This window comes from Talpa occidentalis, unplaced genomic scaffold (genome assembly GCF_014898055.3).
Source record: "Talpa occidentalis isolate TD23 unplaced genomic scaffold, MPIMG_talOcc4v2.1 talOcc4.16, whole genome shotgun sequence".
Lineage (NCBI taxonomy): Eukaryota > Metazoa > Chordata > Mammalia > Eulipotyphla > Talpidae > Talpa > Talpa occidentalis.
In genome coordinates this window covers 30,273,035-30,287,976 of record NW_023601653.1, presented here as the reverse complement: position 1 = coordinate 30,287,976, position 14,942 = coordinate 30,273,035, and the positions used below count along the sequence as shown (strand labels likewise).

Below are 14,942 nucleotides of genomic sequence, written 5' to 3'. Positions count from 1 at the left end.
AATGACGAAAGGGAACATTCTAAAAATAAAATGATTTTTAAGCATTTTATAAAATGACTAACTCCTCCTTTACCAGTGAGCATATACTTCACATTCCTTCAAATACTTCTTACAAACCCCATAAGCCAAAGAGACATACTTCTAATTATTTTGTAGTGATGGGTTAGTATGGTTAGCATCAAGAAATAGTGTCTCCCTGATTATTTAACATTTATTCATCAGATAATTAGACTTGTTTTTCAGGCAAGGCTGACCTGGGCTATGTATAAAGATAAACTAATATATACTTTGTTGACCATCCCAATGACTTACTTTACCACTTTCAGGTAAGACAGTATGTTGATCTGATAGACTTACATTCTTGGATCTCATTCATGGAATACAGGAAATGTTCAAAAGTACTTTTTCTATGGGACAATAAAATTATTTGCTACTTTTTTTTGCCACTATCACAGCCTTGGAAAATTTCTCTGACGTGCTTATTTTTTTTTAATTTATGCATACAAGAGCTAGGGTGTAGACATGTTGGCCAGAGCTGGGGGAGGGGGTGAGAGGATTCACCAAAGACAGAACGGGGAGCAGAACAGGCGGACTGACTGAAATACACTGATGAGGAGAGCAGTGGGTAAGACAGGAGAAGTCTGCTGCACCATGTGGGTTAGCTCCCTGGCAGGGGATTGAACTTGTGCTGCAGTGGCTGCCAATAACTTCATAGTGCTGAGACTTAATCCTTTGCACCACCAGGGAGGCCCAAGCCAGGAATTTCTGAAGTCAGAATTTGATAAAAATTTGTTTTTTCTGGTTTGATAAAATACTCCCTTTTGTGGATAGCTTATGAAATAGTTTGATCTTTAGTGTGTCCAACCTTTTGGATTGCCTTACTCAAAGAAGAGCTTTATTAGTTTATTATTTCAACTAATATTTATCAAGTGTTGGCAGTGGGATGAATGTTAGAGATCAGTGACCAAGATAAAACCCATTCTTTGTTCTTTTAGTCTACAGAGAAAGGGATGGGGATGAGGCAATATATAAGGGAAAGGAAACAGCCAGTATTAACTGAGGGGTGTCTCTGTGCTAGTTACTGTAATGACTACAGTCCACATATAGTCTGTAGGGTAAGGAAAAATGTCAGGCTTTTCTGCCCTCCCGCCATCAGGATAGATGATGGATCCTTGCGGTCCTGAATGCATGCCTGATGGCGGGCACCTGGAGTAGGGTGTGGGCATAGGTAGATGGAATTCACCTGGGCTGAGACTGCTTTTAAGGGCGGAGTCACAGGGACGCCAGTAGAAGCGGAGGAGAAGCGGAAAGGAGAAGCCAAAAGAGAAGCAGAGAGAGAAGCAAAGAAGCAGAAAGCAGAAGCAGAGGTCACCGGAGAGCCCAGATAGAGTGAGGATTGGCTGTACACAGCACCCTTGCCTGCTGTGTACCAGGTAAATTCCAATAAAAGACCTGCAAAAACCACTGAGGGCTCCAGGACTCCTCCTTAATCCGGTCTGTTGAATCAGAAAATCTGGGCTGTGTCCATTCCTGCCTCTTACGTCACATTTAAAACTCACAGAAACCCTATTGGAAGGTATTTTGACAATTCTCCACATTTTACAGATGAGGAGCTGGAACTTAGAGGAATATCTATTTTATTTGTTCAAAGCTGAAGCAAATGGGTCATCATCTTAAAATAAACCAACCACAGAGGCCTCTGGTATACAGATCAAACATACATATATAATTATTCTATATTCTATATTCTACATGTTATTATGCATTTACAATATTTGTATATATTGTGTATATGTAATATACATAGTTGGAAAAGTTGACAACTTACAAACAAATGGAAGATTTCAGTAAAGATGGCAATTAAAAAAAATAAAAACAAATGAAATGGTAGAAATGAAAAATATATTTTATGGGCTTAATGTAGTCTGAACAAAGCACAGAAAATGGACACTGAACTTGAAGATATTTGGGTCAATAGACATTACCCCAACTAAAACAGAAAGAGAAAAAAGAGACATTAAAATAAGAACAGACTATAATATCTAAAACCTTTGGAATAATTCTAATGATTTAAAACATATAGCTAGAGCCTAAGGAGATATGAAGAGGAAGGAGTTTCCAATTACTTTCCAGAATTTTAAAAAGACATCAAAACACAGGTCCAAGAAGCTCAGTAAACAAGTAAAATACAGAAACACATGTATGTATTATAGTCAAACTACATCATCTTTAAAAGTGCTGAAAGAAAAACAAGTCAACCTACAATACATCCAAATGACCCCTTAAAAAGAAATAAGGACATTTTCAGCATAACAATAGAGTTTGCTGACAGCTTACCTAAATTACAAGAAATGCTAAAAGAAATTCTTTCGTTAAAGGGAGATGATATCAGATAAATTCTAAGCCAGATCAGTAGGAATGAATAAAAACCACCAGAAGATCTCATTTATCTTTTCTATGTTTTTGTATCATAGATGTTTTTATTTCATAGATTTACATATATATGTATATTAGGTATATATATTAGGTTATATATATTTCATATATGCATAGATAACTAGGCAGAAAAACATATAGATAGATATTCTGTAACCTGCAAAACATTACAGAAAAGAGTGTCCTATTTATAAAGGCAAGGGAAAAAAAAAACAAAACACAGAGTAGTTCCCAGAACACTACTATTGAGTTGTTATGAATGCAATTTGGGTGTCAGCAGGAATACTCTCACCCTGGAATTCCGAGTCCAGATATGATTGGCTCAATACCCCCATTCAAATGCCCTGGATTCTTGTTTTATTCTCTGCATGTTTGTGTCTATTCCTTTATCTCTGCTGTGACTGAGAAAAGCTGGGGCATAGCCCCTACTTTCTGTTCCCTTCTATCAACCCACAGGTACCTTGTATTAAAACTGTATCAAGCAGCAGAAAGTTTACTGTCTACAAATTCCATTTCAAACAACTGAAAATTGTTTGCAGCACATTCCTGTTCTAAATATTCCTTGTTCATCACTGTCAAGGTTTTCTCACTGGCTGCTTCACCCAACCACCACTTCATTCACCCCCAGCCCCCACCATCACAATAAGCTTCTCTCTGTGTCCTGCACCCTTCTGATCTTTTTTCTCTTCTGTTCTCACTCAAGAACTAAATCAAAATTTTATCACATTCTCATGTAAAGAAGCATAGCTATTCCTGTCATTCCTTTGACTCCTGTCAAGTCTCATCTTTTTCTCGAGCTTTTTCATTTAACTCTAGGGGCCATGCTTACGTTGTACTCCATGTAAATTGGTCCCCCTAGAGCTATGCAGCACACAGCTATGCAGCTATGCAAACCTACGTCGACTTCATGTATTTTCCTGATCAAAAACTACTCTGGTATTAGCTATTATGCTAATAATCTCCCACCTTTATTACATAAAAGCTACAAAAACTTCTTTACATAAAAGTTACAAAAACTTTTTAGGAGGTTGGAAAAATATCAAATACATGGAAAGTTATGCTATGTGCTTGTATGAAAAGTCTAACACTACAAAAATTTCTACTCTTTTCAAATTGCTCCTAAGTGTCATTCATTCTAATTAAGGTATCAACAGGTTTTCTACGTTATTTGGTATATGATAATTTTATAAGACATTTGGATAATTGAACAGGAGTGAAAATAAAATTTTTAATTAATTAATTTTAATTAAGACACAAACACCAAATTTTTAATTGAGGTAATATTTGAATACCCCCATCAGGTACTACCAATGTAGTGAACTCACCAACAAATCACCCATAGTCCACCACCACAGTCCGTTGTGCTTCCTTCCCTCCTCCACTGCTGGAAAAGAAATCTTTTGGGAAAAATTTGGTAACAAATATTAGATCCTATAAATGATCACTAACACATGTAACTGTCATCTACATAGCTACCCAATTAGCTAGTTTCCCACCTAGTTATCTTTGATCTACCTTTCATGAACATCTGAAGCATCTCTTCTTTTTTCAAACTTAAAAAATTTATATATTTACATCTTTTCTTTCAATAGCATTTTCCCCTTCTTCGGTTTCTGGGCATCATCCCCCCTATGCATCCCATATGGTTTTCTTTGGAGCTGCCAATTATAGGACCCTAGTCCCTGATCTAAAGGTGGACATGTAATGTAGGCAGGATCTATCAAAGTAAACTACCTGCTTGGCCATAATGATTGGTCTGGGGCTAGGTAAATGACTCATGTCACTCAAGATTTCTTCCTGGAAATTTTCAAAATGGAGCTGAGAAAATATATCCTTTTCTGGGAAAGATAACTGGGATGATATAAGCACAAAGCTGCTGGCAGATATGCTTTCTGCCAGTGGAAAAAGCCCATCTGTTATAAGAGAGGAGGGAAGCCAAGCAGAAGCAATTAGACATGAGAGATAGAATGAGCAAGAGAGAAAATTGTGGGGGTTTTGAGTCTCGGTTTACAATTTTTGAAACTCCAGGATCTACCTGGTTTCTGAAATTCTCAATGTTTTCCTAGTGTGTTTCTACTAATATAGACTTGAGGTGCAGACAGTAATATAACTACAGAGAATTTTCACATTATTCTGCCAAGCTCTCTCCTGTAACCGAAGGAAGAAAAGGAAGAGATGCCATACTTATTGTTCAGGATCCTAGACATGTTTAGGGTTATGATATATTCTTGGATGAGTTCACTTTAGCTAATGGTTGTTATGGTAGTGATAGGAATATTAATATGTATAATAGTAGTAGCAGCAATTGCTCTGCTCCTGGTTGTGCCAGATGGTGCCCGGGAGTCCTAAGTTTCTTCAGGTATCATTTGCATATTTGCATGGGGTTCAGCAGGGAAAGTAAATGGTATAGAAACTATAATTGGTTATGGAATAACAGGATCTGAAGAAATGGTTAAGTTACTTTATGCCAACTCTGACAGAGTTTGACCAAGGGCAGACTTCTCCAAAGTTTTCCTTTTCTAGGAAATAAGATTACACTTGTGTGAGGAAAACTTAGACAGTCTCCATCTTGCTTTAATTTATCTGGCTCTTAATTGTGTATTTCTTTGAGTTTTCCTCCAAGTTACCCAAGGATGATAAAATCTTCTAAGTGTACCACATCACTGAGGCAGTTCAGGATTTCCATCCTAACTCCTCCTGGAATGTTTTCTTCTATCATTTACTTTTATTCATGTCACCTATATGTATTTTCTTTCCTGTCATTAAGGGAGTTTGTGCAACTGTAACTGTCTTCTGTTAACTGTCTTGGACAGTTCCACTTATTCCACTGTTCATCCATTTATTCAAATCAATGTAATGTAGTAAGTACCTACTATGGGCCAATCATTGTGTCAATTGAATCCCAGCTTTTAGTCTGTAGCAAGACAGATATAGAAATTACTTAATAAATAATTGCTAAGCCCAGCCCATTTAGCAAGGTTTGATATGGTTGGGTAGGCAAACTTTTCTCAGTATTTCAGTGTTTCCTGCCCCTTCTTTCCCATGTTACATAGCCAATTCCCTTCTAGGGATATAGCTGGGAACATTTAGTTTGATTTTCTAGTCACAGGCAAATTCTAGGAACTCCTAACCTCCTTATTTCCCTGTTAACAAAGGAGGGAAAGAACTGTCCACAACTTTAATACATTAATGTCTTCTTCTGTAGGTATTGCACTACCAAAGCCCCTGGCCATATTTCCAAAGAACCTGGCTTTCTTTAGGCAAGGATAGGAAATGGAAAAATTCCATATCCCTGATTTTGTAAATAGTTCATACTGCTTTACCAAAGATGGTGATGGAAGGGCAGTAGAAGACAGGTAAAGACAAGTGTTTGAATGACTTCACTGTTGGCTATTTGGACAATATAATTCCATACAATAAATTTGCTCTCATAACAAAATAGAATTCAATGTTCATTTATACTATTACTTGTATTATCAGATTAGAGTGACAGAAATTTGTAGAATTGAGACTACTAGAGGGCAATGATGGTGGACCAGGAGCAAAGGGAGCAAGGAGCCCAGTAAACTTAGGTGGAGGATATGGGTGCTTTGGTGGTGGCTGTGGTATGATAATATATTGTGTAGAACCTATACTCATAAATCATATACAATGTTATAAACCAATGTTACCTCAATTAAAAAAAATTAAAAATGAAAAAAGAGGGGCCTCCCTCTTGGTGCAAGGGGTTAAGACACAGCTCTATGAAGTTATCCACAGCCACTGCAGCACGAGTTCAATCCCCAGCCAGGGAGCTACCCACATGGCCCAGCAGACCTCTCCTGACTCGCCTGCTGCTCCCCTCAGCAGTGTGTTTCAGTCATTCTGCCTGTTCTGTGCCCCACTTTATTTCTGGTGTATCCTCTCACCCCCCACACCCCTGGGCTATACCACAGTTCTTGTCTGCATAAATAAATAAAACTTTTTAAAAAAATAAAATGTGACAAACCTTTCAATTTTGCTTTTATATAATTTACTTTTATCTTATACTTCACTTAACATCTTAAAATATTACCTACGAGTGGCATGCAGGCTTTAATTACTATTTAATTTTACTACTCAAATGTATATTCTATTAGCTTATGGACTATATAGTAATGCAAAGTTGTGATTGATTCAAAAGTATGTTTTTTTAAAAATAAAATTAGTGTATGCTTATTGTACAAACAGGAAAAGCTGAGAAGAAGACATTACCCATTCTTTTCAATTCTACTTCCCAGTCACACCAGTTTGTATGTGTTACTTTGGATGTTTAAGCATGTACAAGTTATTCCCACAAATCTCACAAATGAACTTATGCTTACACACACACATAGTCTTTTCCACTTAGCCATCAGTCCATGTCACATGGATATTTCATAGTATGAATTCACTATAATATATTTAACTCCATTAGCTATTGAAATACTATTAGAATAATTTTAGATGTTCACCCTTACAAACACTCCATAATGAATTCCTTTGTATTATATTCTCTTTCACGCTTATATACCTATAAGGCAAATTCCTAAAAATGGAATTGCTGGGTCAAAGAGAGATATTAGGAATTTGGATAAAAATTATGAAAATGCCTTTCCAAATGTTGTGCCAGTCTCTTATCAGCAGCACGTGTATGAGAGTAACTGTTTTTAGTCTTTGCTAATCAGGTAGTAAAACATCGTAGAGCATTGTTATTTTAATTTGATTTTGTTTACTCATGAGTGAGATCAAGTACATTAGCATACATTTATTAACCAGTTACACCTCTTTTTCTCTAACCTGTATTCTTTCTGTGACTGGATTTTTTATATTGCAGATAATTTTCAAGAAATAATTATGATAATTTTAAAGCATACAATTAATATAAGAAGATTGGTGCCAGGATCATATATAATGAAATGATTCTTGATGAGGAAAAGACACCCAGTTCTGAAATGAGAGATATTCACATTGTAGATATTCACATTCTTCTTAAAAAACTGTGCAACAGGTACAGGGTGAGTGAAGCATTTGCAGATGTTGAGATGTGAATTGTCTTCCCCAATTTTACAGCTATGTAAATGAATGACAAATCAATAAAATTTGATTAAAAAAAAAAACTCCTACATGACAATATGGTCTATTGTAATCCCAAGACTCCAAAATACAAAAATCATAGAGGCTGTGTTTGTTCAGTGTCAACAGCACAGAAAGCAGCTTTTCAGAGGTTATGTAAGAGGCGGTAAGAAACATAATGGTTATACCATGTGTAAAACTAAAAAATAGTTGGGATTGGCCCAGATCTCAACAAGTGCAGCTGTGACAGAAACAGGAGACAGCAGTTAAATGCAAAGGAGAAAAGCTCTAGTAGTGGTGTGAGTCTGAATACTGGAAAGCCATGTGAAGATTAAGCCAAGGACTTATTTATCTTTGTTTAAATTCAATTTAAGTAGCTCACCAAGATAGGGAAGCTCAGGAGGACAAACAAACGGTTGTAGTTTTAGCTTATTGGTGGTGGTGGTGGTGGTGGAGGTGGTAGGTTTTGGTTGCAAGCACAGGGGTGTGATTCAAACTAAAGTTCAGGCTAAAAAGTATTCACCAGTTTATGTAAAAAGAAGTAGAGGGATTATCAGTTTTTAAGCATTCATGAGTGCCAGTGCAGAAGAGTTCGTCTTCATTATATCCCTCTTCAACTCACCTATTTGGCCTGTTTGGTCACTGCAAAAACCAGATTCATCACAGCAATTGAGTGGACGACTGTAAATGTAACCTAAGAATAGCTCAATTGCAGCTGCAATGCCAGATTTGGTATATTTATTAGAATATAACAACACTGCCTTTGACACCTCCTACGTAGTTTAGATCCTTCAATCCTCATCAGCAAAAGGGAGCAAAAGTAGTTATTGTTTATGTGGAAAGAAGAGCAGTACATATGCACTATTTTGCTGTAGGGTTATGTTAACTTTCCTATTCTTTGTCACAATATGTGTAGTCCATAAGGACATTGCTCAACTTGACATTCTGTACATCATCATACTATACTGATGATGTTATGCCGATTAGACCTGCTAATTTACCTGCTAAGCACTGAGTAGCAAGGTGCTCCCATACCAAATTCTTTAGAGTTTTCACATCCGATAATAACCTCTAACGGGTAATTGTAACAGCTTTAACATTCAGGCTAATAAAACTAAGGGGTCTGGTCCCTCAAGAAAACAGAAATGGGTAACCCAACAGGTAAATACTCTAGATCAAGCAGAATGGCATCATGGATAGAGGATGAATATCAATTATCACAGTAAGATCAATTATAGCTTCAGAGAATGTTGCTTGTTCCTCTAACACTCCTGCACTAAACGTTTTGTGAGCACTGCTGTCAGTGACCACCTTGAAGGCTCTCTGATACAATGTAGACTACTAGCAGATCTGATATTACACACTGTGGAGTATATCAGATCTCTCTCATGCCTTTCATATCCATAGTTACCAGTTGAATCAAGGTGATACCTGATAGCTGCACCAAATACCTCTTACTTTCTATCCTGGGGCTTCTCTGCTTTGCAAATATGAAAGTATGAAAAAATGAATATCCCCGGGGCAAGCATATATCAATAAGGGACAAGGTGCTCCCTTTTTCTGTGCCTTAGCAAAAACTGAATTTTGCCCCTCAGAAACTCTACAGCAGGACAGAACCCAGTCTATAAAGGTTCTATCTCAATAATGTGCCTCTGTATTGATTTTCTTCTTGTTTTACTCCTAATTTGTTGCCCCCAACTGATGTTCCCTGGGATCATATCTCAAAATAAATGAATATGAGGAAACTCTTGTCTTCACTTCTTTTTAGGAAATCCAAGCAAAGACAACAAAGTAGATAGAGCCTCAAATGTGGTGCTATAAGGTTTTTCAAAGGAAAACAGTTGAGTTATACCTTAAGGTCTTATCTAAGAAATAATCAGGTCGACAAGAGGGAAAAGTGTTTCAGGTAGAGGTAACAGCATGGACAAATTGTCCATAGAGGTAACATTGTCCATAGAGGTAACAGCATGGACAAATGGGAAGAGGCAGAAAAGTGTTTCACAAACTGAGGGCCTTTTGTGTTTCACAATAGAGTCATATCTGGAGAGATAAACAGGACTCAGAAACAGAAGATTTTATGTGCAATGCTAGTTGGGACTCTTTTGGTAAATTATAAGGAAGCAATTATATTAATCTTATACCAAACCTCCTGCCTAAACTGTAGCAATGTGAAAACCAGTTCACTTTCCAACACTCAATTGCCATTATTTAAAAATTACCTCTCATTTAAAAACAAATTTGTTCTGAGAAGGTTGGCTGAAATTTCTAGAGGAAATGTAACCTAAAATACATTGTTCACTACCTAACCCAATCCATTTCTTCTCCCCCTTTCCTTCCTTGCTGAGGTGAGCCTGATTTTATTTGTGTTTACTGACCTTATCGTCATGTGTTCAAGGTAGGGGGTTCTCTCACTTCAATTGATAGTTTAAAGTAGAAGTTGGCTAGCTTTCCTTTAACTTGACCAGATGGCCAATATTTTAGGTTTTCTGGGTCATATGAATTGTGGCAGCTATTCAACTCTGCTGTTGTAGTGTGAAAGCAGTCTTTAAGACAAGCAAAGCGTTATCATAAAAGATAAACTCAAAAAAAAAAAAAAGATAAACTCATGCCATTCACATCGACATGGATGGAGATGGAAGGTATTATGCTTAGTGAAATAAGTCAGAAAGAAAAAGAAAAATATCGGATAGTTTCACTTACTGGAGGAATGTAGAGGAAACAAATAAGGGATTGGGGGGAAAAGTAATTATAATAAATTAAAAGTCAAAATCAACAGGCAACTATAAGTCAGAGACATTCTGCAGGGGAGGAAGAGGGAGAAAGATCAAAACAGGGGTCAGAAGAGCACAAGGGACTATGGTGATGGGACACGGGTGAATTGGTGGTGGGAATCTCATGGGGACTGCACTTGAAAGGAGAAAGCATACATTGTACAAAAATTAGGAATGATGTAAATATATATATATAATAAAATTTAAAAAATAAAAAATGACTACCTTTATTTATGGACATTGAACTTTGAATTTCACATGATTCTTATGTCACAAATTATATATATGTATATTTTTTATTTTTTGTAACCATTTAAAAATGTAAGCTCTATTGCACATGGACCATGCAAAAAAACAAGCAATGGGCCAGATATGGTACATACTCATAGTTTGCCAGCAACTTTAATAAGCCAATCAGAGTGTTGTCATTTCCTTTGCCAAATATTAGCATTGGCATGTAGCTAAATCCTTAGCAATGTGATCTGAGAAATGGTATTCTGTAGATTTTCCTTGATTTAAAAAAGTCATAAAGGGGCCTCCCCGGTGGCGCAGCGGTTGAGCGCTGGGTTGCAAAGCTGCCCGCGGCCTCTGGGCGCCGGTTCGATCCCCGGCTGCTCCCCGGCCACCCAAGGAGGGTCCCACATGGCGCGCGGACCTCTCCTGCCGCCCACTGCTCCCCTCAGCAGTGTACTTCAGTCCTCCTGCCTGCTCTGCTCCCCGCTCTGGCTCTGGTGAATTCTCTCGCCCTCCCGCGCTTCTGACTGTACCCAGTGCATGTATAAACAAAACGAACAAACAAATAAATAAATAAAAACATGCCTCTATTTAAAAAATAAATAAATAAATAAAAAATAAAAAAGTCATATGGTGGCGCAGTGGTTGAGCGCTGGGTTGCAAAGCTGCCCGCAGCCTCTGCAGCGCCGGTTCGATCCCCGGTCACCGGGCGAGGGTCCCACAAGGCGCGCAGACCTCTCCTGCCGCCTGCTGCTCCTCTCAGCAGTGTACTTCATCTGTCTGCCTGTTCTGCTCTCCGCTCTGGCTCTGGTGAATTCTCTCACCCTCCCGCGCTTCTGACTGTACCCAGTGCTTGTATAAATAAATAAATAAATCTTTAAAAAAAAAAAAAAAAAGAGCTTCCTTTAAAAAAAAAAAGTCATATAAGAAGGAACAGTCCTTTTATTGCCTGTAGATAGTGCTATGTGATGAGTAATGCCTAAAGCTGCTATCGCCATGTTGAGACTGTGAGGTTTCTCACCTTTTTACTGAGAATAGCAGAGCAGAAGGAAAGAATCTGGTTATATCTTTGTAATATTTCTGATCAGTTGAATCAACCTGGAATGTATTTGAATCTTTGTGAAATTACTAAACTGTTGAATTAACCTGACTCTAGATTTCTGTTTTAAGGAAAAATAAGAGTTCTTGTCATATAATAAACCACCTTTAGTCAAATTTTCTGTTACTTAAAAACAAATATGTTCTAACTGGTATATATATAAGGACTCAGGAGAATGCTAAGACATTACATAAAAGAAACAAACTTTAAATGCTGCAATGGAAAGACATTAAAGATAAATTCCTAAGTGAAAAAAAGCACAGTGTAGATCAGTTTGCATTTATGACCTTATCTTTTTGTACCTATGGCTATATCTTCAAATTTGGGGAAGACTAAGATAACCATGATTAACTCTAAGAAGTACTATTAGGATGAGCAGAGAAGAAAGAAACTATCTTAATTGTAGGTATTACCTTGTTAAAGATTTATGAGGATGTGCAATTATTCTAAAATTAAAAAGCTGATTTGAAAAAAGCAGAGAAATAGAGAAAATTGTTGACTTTCTAGACAGGCAGATTTTTTGAATAGGATTCTGCAGGAATCTGATGATATAGCAATGCAATGCTGAGACCTAGACTGGATTAAGGTCCTAGATTCAAATAAATGATTTTACTTCTATTTTACTTTCTTAATGTGGTATCTTGAACTATACCACATCCTCTCTGAGCTAAGGATATCTAGAGTAGAATAGTAGAGAATACCAGATACTGCAGCTACACCAATTTACTCTTCTTAGCTCTTTGAGAGAGAGAATAATGTACTGCCTTTGGGTGTTAGTACAGTGTCTCATCTCATTTACCATGTACATTAATGATTTAGAAGTGGCGAAAAGGGAACTTACTGATAGAAGTCCTCCCTTGAGTTTCAATTGTTAGACTTCATCTGTCTGGGAATGATTTAAGAAAAAAGAATGTTAAGAAGATGGAGAAGAAAATAAAAGACAACAAGTGAGGAATACAGGATAGAAATCCAGAAAACAATCATGGCCAGAGCAGAACAGAACAATACTTATAGATATTGTAGACTTATCATTATGATACTTTGAGGAAATTGTCTAGGAAGATATTACTACTGTTATTATTAGAATCATAGAGATGAAAGAGACTTTATGGAGCATCTATTGCAAGCCCCTTCATTTTACAGAGGACAAAATCAAGGCTGAGAAATTAGAATGACAGATACCATTCAGTTACTTATCTGTAACTGGTGTTCAGTTTCTTACAATAGTCTTTCTTTTATACCACATTTACCAAGAACTATTTTGTCTAAATGCAGCAAATAAACTAGATGGCATCTCAAAATGCTTTATAGGCTAAAGACATTAGCTAAGAACAAAAACTATGATTTACTTTAATCAGGCATTTTTTTTCACCTTGGTTCCATGCACCCTCTCAAGAAATCCTAAACTGCTGACATTTACTCAAAATTGTATGGATAATGTCCCAGTGCTTTCTCATGATTAACAAATAATACAGCAAATACCCAAAAGTAGAATTTGAGATTAATCTCAGAAAATGAAATTAGGAAAAATCATGCAATGAATGAGGTAACCAGTTATAGAGAGAACCTAACCTCAACAATAAGGAGTGGAGAATCCTAGGATTCTCAGGATTAGTAATTTGGGAATATTTTCTCCAGTATCTGAATATATCAGCATGTGAAAAGCTGAATGGGTGTGGAGGATTTCTGAGATGCCCAGCTCATGTGGTAGGGATTTTTGAGTTGCCAACTAAAACTGTACCATAGACTGTTTCCTCCTTGAGTATCTGTTGAAAAAACTTCAGTAAAAAAAAAAAAATGCAAGGTGCATACTCTAAAGTTAAAAAAGAAAATAAGAAATTGGCAGGCACACAAAGAAACTTAACATTATGGAACCAGAGCAGAGAAGAATGAATGGGTATATATCCTAATTTTGCCCTTTACCCATATAAGGTTATACTGATAAACCAAATTTTGATATTCATACTAATATCCCCAAATTTGTAGAGAAACAAACCTAATGAGTTTCCTTACATTTTTCATTTTCTTACTGTACATTACTACTAGAAACAGCTGCAAGAAAGGCTGGTGATATGGGGAAAGTGAACTATGAGGCTGACTCTATTTAATGAAAGTGAAGGCTCCAGGGCTATTCTCTAAGATGGGGAAACTATCTGTTGTCTGAGAATATTTCCCTATGGGAATGAAATATAATTCTCAGCAAGGTGGAATGAACAAAACTCAGCAAAGACAGCAGTAACCCAGGTCTCCAATGCAGGCTACGTCTCACCTCAACTGAGCTTCTCTCTCCACCATTTTCTCAAGGTAGAGAATAGTAAATAGAAGATGAAATTCTCTATCCTCAATTAAAAACTAAGAGTAGAAACCAAACTGACTCGGATATGAAAAAAAAAAATTTCTCTCACCACACTGTATCACAACAAATAGAATGTTTGTCAGAGTTATCTAAGCCTGAACAAGAGGAAGAGAAATGACATGGCAGTTATCCAAGCATCTTACAGCCAAAGAAATTATGTAACTTTTCTCAGGACACAGATTTAAGATGATAGAATTGGTATTCAAACCCAGGTGGTCTGACTAGCCTAGGAAATGTAGAAAGAAGAATGCTTCAATTTATTAAACTGTCTGCTAAATAAAGCAGATGAGGGAACTATAATTAGATTTCCAACTTTCAGTTTGATTCTTAGGTGTCAATAAGCCAATGAGAGAAAAGCCCCTGGTTCTTGATGTAACAGCCATAGGGCACAGAAGCCAATCAGGATATATTCCTACAATGATGGATCAAGTGCTTGGGGGAAGGGGTCAGGGACAGCATTGCTGGGGAACATTATGTAACCTGGTCACAGCCTAGGCTCACAATCACAATGAGTAAGGCACAGCCTTACTATCCTAATGAAGCCCTGATATAAAAGCTTATTTTTTTAATACGCTCATGAACAGAGGGAGCTTGGATGGACAGCAAAGTGAGTTAAGCCACTATTCGCACCACATGAAACACTTTCTCTGTATACCTGAGGTAAGTATGCCTGGAGCATAACAGTGTCCTCTCTAGAGTGAGGGTGACAGGAGAGAGTGATACCATAGTTGGGGCACTACCTTTAAGTGTCATACAGTCACATCAAAAGCCCTCTTTTTTCTTTCTAAAGAAAACGCGTAGAGGATACCCACTTTAATCTCAGCACGTCAGTGAAGATGTGAATTTAGTTCTGCAGTGCAGTAGTCATTCCAGAAAAAAATAAATGACTTTAACTATATGGCAGTACACAGGGGGCAAAGAGAGGATGGCAGAGATGTGGAAAATATGTGGGAATCACTGAAAAACATGTATT

The 14,942-nt window shown here is 37.1% G+C and overlaps 1 long non-coding RNA gene across 7 annotated transcripts in view; it reads right to left on the bottom strand.

Moving 5' to 3' along the window:
- The window catches only part of LOC119247483 (uncharacterized), an 85,890-nt gene that overhangs the window by 66,128 nt on the left and 4,820 nt on the right, over positions 1–14,942 (bottom strand). Inside the window, exon 2 of one of the 7 annotated variants that reach the window (XR_008552196.1) lies at positions 3,762–3,833. The exons of the other annotated variants lie outside the window; for them this stretch is intronic. This is a non-coding gene — a long non-coding RNA (uncharacterized LOC119247483). The remainder of the gene's footprint in view (positions 1–3,761; positions 3,834–14,942) is intronic. 7 annotated transcript variants of the gene reach the window in all.